The sequence below is a fragment of the Elephantulus edwardii genome, unplaced genomic scaffold (assembly GCF_000299155.1).
Source record: "Elephantulus edwardii isolate Elephantulus edwardi_28Jun2011 unplaced genomic scaffold, EleEdw1.0 scaffold00174, whole genome shotgun sequence".
NCBI classification, from domain to species: Eukaryota; Metazoa; Chordata; class Mammalia; order Macroscelidea; family Macroscelididae; genus Elephantulus; species Elephantulus edwardii.
The window spans coordinates 5,669,891-5,680,000 of record NW_006399924.1 but is presented as its reverse complement, the minus strand read 5'-3'; the positions used below and the strand labels follow the sequence as shown (position 1 = coordinate 5,680,000).

Below are 10,110 nucleotides of genomic sequence, written 5' to 3'. Positions count from 1 at the left end.
TTTTTATGGTGTCAATGGCTTCACAGGTGCATTGAAACACAACATTGTAAACTTTAAAAATGTGCCGTTTCTTGTAAATCCATTAAAAGAGAAGGAGAGGGAGAACTCATGAATGAAACACATTATTACCAGCCCCTGCAAAGGAAGTGAAGAAACCCTTACAGAGGCTGAGTCAGATTCCACCCCAATCCCTAGAATTTCAAGCTTCCCCTCAAAGGACTTACTCTTTATGCAAAGTAAGCAATGGATTCCAGACTCGCAGGAAGGTTGAATTTAAATATGCATTGAAGACCAATCAAAGCCAAATCAGTTACTCTTGTGTCAAGCTGGTTCTGATTAGAGGTGACCACACGTGCTTCACAGAGCACTGCCCACCAGAGAGTGTTCCACAGCTGTACCACAAATCTTTCCTCTGAGGTGCCCTCGAGATTTGAACTGGGAAACCTTTCAGTTAGCAGCCAAATATGTTAACTGTTTGTGCCACCCAAACCAAGACCAATCAAACAGTCTAATCAATTCTAACCCGTAAGGATCCTGTGGGGTTGAGTGAAACAATGCCCAGGGTTTCCAAGGCTGTGATTCTTTATGAAAGCATCACCTTTCTCCCTGGAGCAGGTAGTAGGTTCACACCAACAACCTAAAGTTAACAGTCAAATATTTTCCTCACCAAGCCACCAGGACGCATTTGTACAACCTGTGGACTCCTCGTGCAGGATGGTAAGGTCTTTCTTTAACAAAGGCTCCGGCAGTACAGAAAGTATCATCTCCTGACGCCCCAACCCAACACGCTTTGCAAAAGTCCTTCTTTACTAGAACACCCGTCTCTTCCTTTGTGACTGTCAACCTCTCTTTCAAGGCTGGCTCCATGGTAACTTCCTGCTTCAACCTTTTCTTGTCTTCTTCAGGCAGAGTTCATTTGTGGCTCAGTCTGCGCTCTCCTCGATGGCATTCCAGAACGTAAGATTTGTGGTTTCAACCATTCCACAGACCCTGAAGATCTATGGCTTGTACTAATTCGTCATTTTATGAGGCACATATTTAATTGCGGCCTGCTGTGAGGTCCAGCTGAGGAGGAGCAGCCGAGATAGTGATGGAGCTGAGCCCGAGCCCCTACGCCGCCACGCTCCCAGATTCTTCCAGCCCCAACCCAGCTTCATTGGTCTCTGTTATAAATTGTTTTCCTTTGTGAGGAATGGCCCGCTCCCTACCCCATAAGATACGAGCTTGTGATGAAAATGATAAGTGAGTGAAACAGTCCAAGAAAGGGATGATTCTTAGAAAAAATAGCTTTATAAATTACTTTAATATTTTATTAAGAATCTGTAAGCATCACTTAAAATTCTTAGCTATACTTTACAGCATTTTATGAGGAGAAGTTATATACTATAATGGTATTAACAGGATTGGGGATTTGAGAAGTACATGGGCCTTGCCCCTCAATAAGGTCAAAAGTTCCCAATATCTTTTGAGCATCTTGTGAATGTTCATCACATTGTATGTAATTGTGTTTTACTCTCTGTCTCCTGTCTGGTCTAAGAAACAGAGGCACCTAGACTCTGTGGAACCGACCCATAGCTGACCATCCAGCAGGTTTTCAGAGGCAGTTAATCACACAGGAACAGGCTGCCTATCCATCTCTCACAGAGCAGCTAATGGATTAGAACTATGCACCTTCAGGACTGTAGCACAGCTTCTTAGCACTACTTTCAGAGGTCAAATCTCAATACTGCCACTTGGCCAGGAGAGCTGGGTAATCTTGAATAGGTTGTTTAGCTTGTCTGTGCCTTAATTTCCACATCTTTAAAATAGCAACAAGAGTAGTAACAGTACTAATGGAGAGAATGTTAAGGATTGGATATGGCAATACATTTAAAGAAGCACTTAAAGCAATGTCTGGCCAATCAAAAAGGTTTCATACATAGTTGTAATTCTTGTTGGTGAGTTTCCTCTTACCTTACGAACCTTTTAAGAAAAAAACCAAAACATGGAACGCTTCACAAATTTTTGTGTCATCCTTACACAGGTGCCATGCTAATCTGCTCTGTATCATTCCAATTTTAGTATATGTGCTGCCGAAGAGAGCACCTTAGAGAGCTTTTTAAAAATTTCTAATTCAACAGTGCCCTGTGATATGTGTTTGGTAAGAGTTGAAAGAATGAATGAGTAAATGCTCCGCCACTTTGTCTTAATGTCAAAATTGCTTGCTTGCTGGTATTGTGGGGGAATTGGGGTTTGGCTAGTGTGGGACACAGACAATATTAACTCAGCCAGCGTACCCACCACTATCAACCACCACTGTCAATGTGCAACTATTGAGAATCATGGTGCTGTGAATGGCAGGACCCGACAGCATGGTGGGAGCTCATAGCACATCTGTTCCTCTTCTGGCTGCCATGGTAAAGAGGTGAGGGTTAGAACCAGGCAAAAGTTCAGGGACAGGCAGACAGACCAAGCTGCCTGGGGATTCAGATAGCACTCTTGCCCCCTAGAATGCTAAAACCTAAATTAGGTCATCCCACCCCTCTGCATAATATTCTTCAGTGTTTTCTTATCTTACATGGAACAAATTCCAATTCTCACAATGTTCTAGAAGGGCCTGCACCATCTAATCTCACCCCTCTAGCCACATCAGCCCTCTAGTTGCTCCTCTAACACACCAGACAGGCATCTGCTTGAAGTCTTTGTGTTTTTTATTCCCTCTGCCTGGTATGATTTTCCCCCAGAAATTTGTGGTTCAAACTCACTTAGTTTAGGACCCTGTGTCCATCAAAAAGCTCATTCAGGAGAGCAGACTTTACCTTTTTGATGCATTGCTCCGTCCTCTACACCTAGTATCTAACACAAGTTATTCTCAAAACTGAAACTCCCTGGCCATTCAGTTAAAACCAACTCATCCACAGCTGAACCACTAGTGAGTTTTGGGGGAAATAGAAGATTTCTACCAACTTTTGCAGTCAGAAATTGATCAAACATGCAATCAAGATGCATTGATAATAATGGGTGACTGGAACGCAAAAGTTGGGAACAGGGAAGAAGATTCAGTAGCTGGAAAACACGGGCTCAGTGAGAGAAATGAGGCTGGAGATAGAATGATAGAGTTCTGCACATTCAATAATCTATTCATTGCAAATACTTTTATAAGAAACATAAACGCAGGCTATACACATGGATCTCACCTGATGGTATGCATAGGAGTCAAATGGATTACATGTGTGGAAAGACTCACTGGAGAAGCTCAATATCAGCAGCGAAAACCAGGCCTGGTGCTGATTGTGGGACAGACCACCAACTATTCACATGCAAGTTCAAGCTGAAGTTGAGGAAATTTAAATCAAGTCCACAGGAACCAAAATTTGATCTTAACTCTATCCCACTCAAATTTCAAAATCATCTCAGGAACAGGTTTGCGGCTGTGGGCACTAATGAGTGTAGACCAAATGAGCTCTGGGAGGATGTCAAGAAAATCGTCCATGAAGAGTGCAAAAGATCATTACAAAGGCTGAAGAAGAAGAAAAGACCAAGATGGATATCAGATGAGACTCTGAGTATTGCATTAGAGCACCGAGAAGCCAAAGCTAAAGGAAGAAATCAAAGAGCTAAACAGAAAATTTCAAAAGGCAGCTCGGGAAGACAAAGCAAGATATTATCATGAAATGTGCAGAGAGCTGGAATCAGAAAGTCAAAAGGGCCAGACTTGCTCAGCATTTCTTAAGCTGAAGGAGTTGAAAAACAAATTCAAGCCACGGGTGGCAATACTTAAGCACAGTTTGAGTAGAATGTTAAATGATCCAGGAAGTATCAAAAGAAGATGGAAGAAGTACACAGAGTCATTGTATCAGAAGGAATTGACTGACACAGAAGAATTTCATGACATAGCATATGAGCAAGAGCCTACAGTGATGAAAGAGGAAATTCAAGCTGCTCTGAAGGAATTGGCAAAAAATAAGGCTCTAGGAGTTGATAGCATACCAATTTATTTATTTCAACAAACAGACACTGCCCTGGATGTGCTCACTAAGTTGTGCCAGGAAATCTGTAGGATAGCCAGCTGGTCAACTGACTGGAAGAGATTGATATTTGTTCCCATTCCAAAGAAAGGTGACCCAACAGAGTGTGGAAATTATCAAACAATATCATTGATATCACATGCAAGCAAGATTCTGCTGAAAATTATCCAAAAATGTTTGGAACAATATGTCAACAGAGAACTGCCAGATGTTCAGGCTGGATTTAGAAGAGGTTGTGGTACTAGGGATATTGTAGCTAATGTTAGATGGATCTTGGCAGAAAGCAGAGAATACCAGAAGAATGTCTATCTGTGCTTCATTGACTATGCAAAGGCTTTTGACTGAGTGGACCACAACAAGCTATGGCTGACTCTGAGAAAAATGGGAATCCCAGAATATTTGATTGTGCTAGCATGAAACCTGTACTTGGACCAAGAGGCAGTCATCAGAACAGAACAGGGAGACACTGGATGGCATGTATTTTGTCTCCATACCTTTTCAATCTGTATGCAGAACAGATCATCCGAGATGCTGGGCTGTATGAGGAGGAATGTGGCATCAGGATTGGTGGAAGAATCATCAACAACCTGCATTATGCAGATGACACAACCCTGCTTGCTGAAACTGAGGAGGACCTGAAGCGCTTGCTGCAGAAGGTCAAAGACTGCAGTCTTCAATATGGATTGAAGCTCAACATCAAGAAAACAAAGATTTTCACCACTGGGCCAATTGACAGCATCGGTATAGATGGTGACGAGATTGAGATAGTTAACAGTCTTAGTTTACTTGGTTCCACAGTCAACACTCTTGGTAACAGCAGCCAAGATATCAGGAGATGAATTGCATTGGGAAAGTCAGTTGTGAGGGACCTCTCAAGAGTACTGAAGTGCAAGGGCGTCAGGCTGGAGTCTAAGCACCCCTGATCCTGGCTACGGTCTTTGCAATTACGTGCTATGCATCGAAGAGTTGGACAGTGAATAGGGATGATAGAAAGAGAATTGATGCCTTTGAGCTGTGGTGCTGGAGAAGAGTGTTGAATATACCATGTACTGCTAAGAGAACAAACAGTTTTGTCCTGGAGAGGGTGAAGCCAGAATGCTCCTTGGAGTCAAGAATTCTGAAGCTTCGTCTGACATACTTTGGGCTTGGTCCTTGGAGAAGGGCATCATGTTTGGAAGAGTGGAGGGACGGCACAGAAGAGGAAGACCCTAAATAAAATGGATCAATTCTGTGATTGGAGTTGTGGAAATGAGTGTGTTTGAGAAGGCAAGGTTGGCACAGGATAGAATGGCGTTTAGGGCTCTTGAACATAGGGTTGCTATGAGTCGCAAGCAACTCAATGGCACATAACAACAACAACAACAACAACAACAAATCATAAGGGAAGAGATTTTCATCTTTATCTCTCACAGCAGCTGCTGGATTTGAACCACCATAAAGGTATTTCCTTCAGCTTAGTAGTGCACCGCCCTGTGCAGTACGCCACCAGAGTGCCCTTGTTAGAGGCTGTCAAGTCAACCTAAACAGGTGGTTACAGTGGAATTAAACACTACCTGATCCTCACAGTCCCCACCATCAGCTGCAGATTAGATTGTTGGGAATTACCAGATTTGGGGGTTTAGGTGTAGATCACCAGGTCTGTCTTCCTAATCTATCTTAGCCTGGAGCATAATCACCATCATAGCAACACACAACACACAAGTCTCCAATACCAAGTGGTTGTTCATGAGGTTCAATGGCCAGAAATTGAACCAGGTCTCCCTACATGGAAGCAAGATGACTCCACCACGGAACCCCCACTGGCTCCACTTGGCACGTCACTCAAATTCATTGGCATTGAGTCAATTTTGACTGTTAGGAAACTTCCACCAGGTTTCTGAGGCTGTAAAATATCACTAGAAGAGGCTGTTTCCAATGGAGTCAATAGTGGGTTCTCACTGTTGGAGACCCATTGCTCTCAGGCTAACAGCACAACTCGATAAGAACTGTACCATGAGAGAGCTCTGTTATCTGGTACATAAGAGTCCTTAGTACCAGTGAATTGACTCACAGCTGACCCTCCAGCAGGTTTCCAAGGCTTTAAGTTTCAAGGGAAGAAGAGATTGTATCTCTTTCTACCTCAGAATTGCTATTGGATTTAAACTGCTAGAGAGACACAGCCTTTGGGTTAGGAACACAATTCTATAGACTAAGCCCCCCAGGCTCCCTTATCTGGTACATCGCTCACTCACTCACTCACTAATTGTGGTTGAGTCAGTGCCAACTCAGCTCAGCCTCCAGCAGGTTTACAGAGGCTGTAAATTACATGGAAGGAGACTGTTCATCTTTCTCCCATGGAACAGCTGGTGGGTCTAGCCTGCCTTGGGGTTGACAGTGTAACTCCTTATCCACTAGGCTACCTGGGCTCCTTGGTATGTGTTGGTGCTAGATACCATCAAGTCAAGTATGATTTTGTTGTTGTTGTTGTTGTAGTACCTTTTTTTAATTCATTTTAATGAAAGTTTACAGACACTTAGGGATTCCATTCATTCATTGTTGCACTTTTCTCCCTGTCCATCCCCTCCTGCCCCCCAATTCACTCTTCTTGAAAAGTAAAACTCTTTCATTGTTATGCAATCCCTTCCCCCAAATCCACTCCACTGTTCAGCCTTCATTCTGGACTCCTATCATGACAATAAGATCCAATCATATGTCCCTTTTAAATAGGTCTCTCCCTCATCTGTTTCAATGGAGTACACATCTTCTGTCTTCCCTCAACCCTGATGTCAGTCCCTTTTTACAACAGTGGCCCTATGCAATATTTGTCCTTTTGTGTCTAGGATATTTCACTCAGCATAATGTCCTCAAGGATCATCCTTTTTGCATAATATTTCATGAGTTTCTTGTTTTTCAATGCAGCATAATGTTCCATTGTGTGAGTATACCAGAGCTCTATCCATTCATTTGTTGATGGGCACTTGGTTGTTTCCAGCTCTTTGCTATTATGAACAAAGTCACAATAAACGTGGTTGTGTACTACTATGACTCTTAATGACCTGATGAACTGCTGATCTGAACCCTGTCCTATACTCTGCCATCTTTATCATCTCTGACACACTTAAGCCCTTGCTGTCACTCTGTAATCCAACTCATCAAGGGCCTTCCTCTCTTTTGCTGATCCTCCACTGTTCTAATCCTAATATCTATCTCCAAGGAAGAGCCTCTTTCAGCAGCATGCATGAAGTATGGGAAATGAAGCTGTGTCATTCTTCCTTTCAAGGAGCATTCTGGCTACATTTTCTCCAAGACTTACCTGATTGGGGTTTTTTGGCAGTCCATGGATAGTCAGTGCTCTTCTCCAACACCCAACTCAAAGGCATCAATTATTCTGCCATCCTTATTTATTGTCTGGCTCTAAGATGTATAGCAAGTGATTGCAAAGATCATGATCTGAATCAGGCATAACTGACATCATTGCTCCTTGGTAATAAGGAGAAGTCTCTGGTTACAGACTTTCTCAGTCCAGTATGTCTCCTGATCTCTTGACTGCTGCTACCAAGGGTGCTGATTGTGAATCCAAGTTGAAATCTCCAACAACTTCAAATTTTTTTCTCCATCTATTATGTGAAGACTCTGGATGAGATAGATTGACTCACTGACTGGGGTAATGGGGGTAGGTGTGTCGGAGATGATGAGGTTGGCTCAGGATAGAGCAAAGTTCAGAGCTGTTGAACATAGGGTCACTATGAGTTGCAAGCAACTTGATGGCACATTAACAACAACAACAACAGGCTGCTATTTATCAGTCCAGTGGTGAGGATTTTTTTTACTTCTTGATGTCAAGACCTAACCCATATTGAAAGCTCTAGTCTTTGATCTTCTGAAACAAGCATTTCAAGTCCTTCTCAAGAAATACTTATTGACTGATGAGGTAAATAAGACCCCAAGAAATCCAGCTTTCTGCTTCTGCTTCTCTTCCAGGGTCAAATCCTGCCCCAAAGGAGGTTTATCCCTGGATATGAAGTTTCTATTGTAGATGACTCCTGCGCCTGAGCACAGTGAGGGAGGGACTGCACCAATGAGCTCGTGTGTATCAGAGATGATAAAGATGGCAGAGGATAAGACAGAGTTCACATCTGGTGTTCACAGCAGAGTAAGGGCCATGGAAATGTGGTACTGGAGCCAAAGGGAACAGTCAATTATATAATGCTTGAAACTCAGGGCCTCTGGTTTGACAAAGCAAATTTGCATTTGCCAGTATATTCAGGAAGGCTAAAAAGTAGAGGGTGTTGAAGAGATGGAAGTATTGATTCCTATGTCTATAATAAACAACTTACGTAATGGAGGAGGCTGTAGGATGAAAACAGAGGAGGAGAAAGGGAAAATAATCTAAATCAGTGATCAATTTCCCCTGGGATAGGGCTCCAGAATCTACATTTTAACAAGATCCTTGAATCATTCTTAAGTAACTAGAGTGACAGGTCCTTGGAAAGGCTTTTGGAAATTACTTAGTAAAATATGAGACCACACATTACAACGGAAAAGGCACACAGACAATGCTTCATCCCGTTCAAGTCCAAGCTGTCTCAACAGCAACTTGCAATGCAGAGACAAGCAGGCCTGAATTCAAATTATCACCACTGATTCCCTGTAGCAGTCCTTGGAAATAGCAATCTTTTCTCCATTTGTCATGTTACTGTTTATTGGGCCAATTGTAATATTTTTTTTTTCTTTATGGTGATATGCAATCCATACCAAAGACTATATATATATTCTCTTGGAGTCAAGAAATCAAATGATATATTACATTGAGCAAATCTGTTGTCAGGAACCTCTTTAAAGTGCTGTCAGCAGAAGGAGTCACAGTTGCACTTAGGGCTGTGTGTCTACCCTCTCATGGTCATGGAGGCAACTCAGCTACAGTTGCCAACCACGAAGGCCGTGGGCCAGAGCTGCAAGTTTCTACTACAGCTGCTGCCACTTGGGTGCAATGCAAGGCTTGGAGACTGAGGAGAAGGCCCAGACCCCACTAGAAATGTGCCACTTCTTTGCAGTGGACAAGTGTATTCTGCAGAGCCCTCTCAGGTCCACTCCCTGCACCTCAGCAAAGCCAAGATTTCCAAGCCAGCGCCATATTGGGAAAGCACAGCTGTGATAATGGGAGAATTTAAGGAGTTCAGATTAACTGATTGTCATGTGAAATGCCTGGTCTTTTTCTTCCATCCACTTGATTTCACATTTGTGTGTCCAACTGAAATGATCCCATTTGGTGATAGAATTGAAGAATTCAGATCTATAGATACTAGGTGGTAGCCTGTTCTGTTGACTCACGGTTTACCCAATTGGCCTGGATTAATACTCCTCGAAGACAAGGATTTGGGTCAATAAAGATTTCACTTCTTTCAGATTTGACCCATCAGGTCTCAAAGGACTACGGTGTTTGTCTGGAGGACTCAGGCCATGCTCTTAGAGGTCTCTTCATTATTGATGACAAATAAATCCCCAGACAGATGACTCTGAATGCCCTTTTTGTGGGTAGATCCATGGATGAAACAATCTGTTTGGTTCAAGCATTCCATCCACCAACAAACATGGCAAAGTCTGCCCAGCTGGCTGGAAACCTTGTAGTGAAACAATAATGCCAGATCCAGCTAGAAAACTGAAGTATTTCAATAAAATAAATTGAAAAATACTTCATCAGAGAGCAATGTTTGGATGCTACCAATAAAGTCCAATGCTTTGTTGGGGGTGGGGGGGAAGTGCTGTAGGCAAGTGTATAACTTGAAAGACTAAGATGCACCTAGCTCAAATCATATGCATGTGGAAGTTGATCAATGAATGAGGAAGACCGAAGAATTCATGCCTTTAAATTGTGCTGTTGGCAAAGAATATTGGATATACCATGGACTGACATAAAACAAACAAATCTGTCTTGGCAGAAGAACTGCCAGAGTGCTTCTTAGAAACAAAAATGTTGATACTTTGTCTCACATACTTTGGGCATGTTATCAAGAGGAACCAATCTCTGGAAAAGGATGCTAGAAAATGTAGAAGCAAAAGAGAGGAAGACTCTCAAAAAATGGGTTAACACAGAAGCAAAAAAAACAAGTTTAGCACGCAGACA

The 10,110-nt window shown here is 42.6% G+C and overlaps 1 pseudogene; it reads left to right on the top strand.

Annotated features, from left to right (window-relative positions):
- Positions 1–8,148: 8,148 nt before the first annotated feature.
- Positions 8,149–9,672, top strand: LOC102844395 (annotated as a pseudogene).
- The last annotated feature ends 438 nt before the right edge of the window (positions 9,673–10,110 follow it).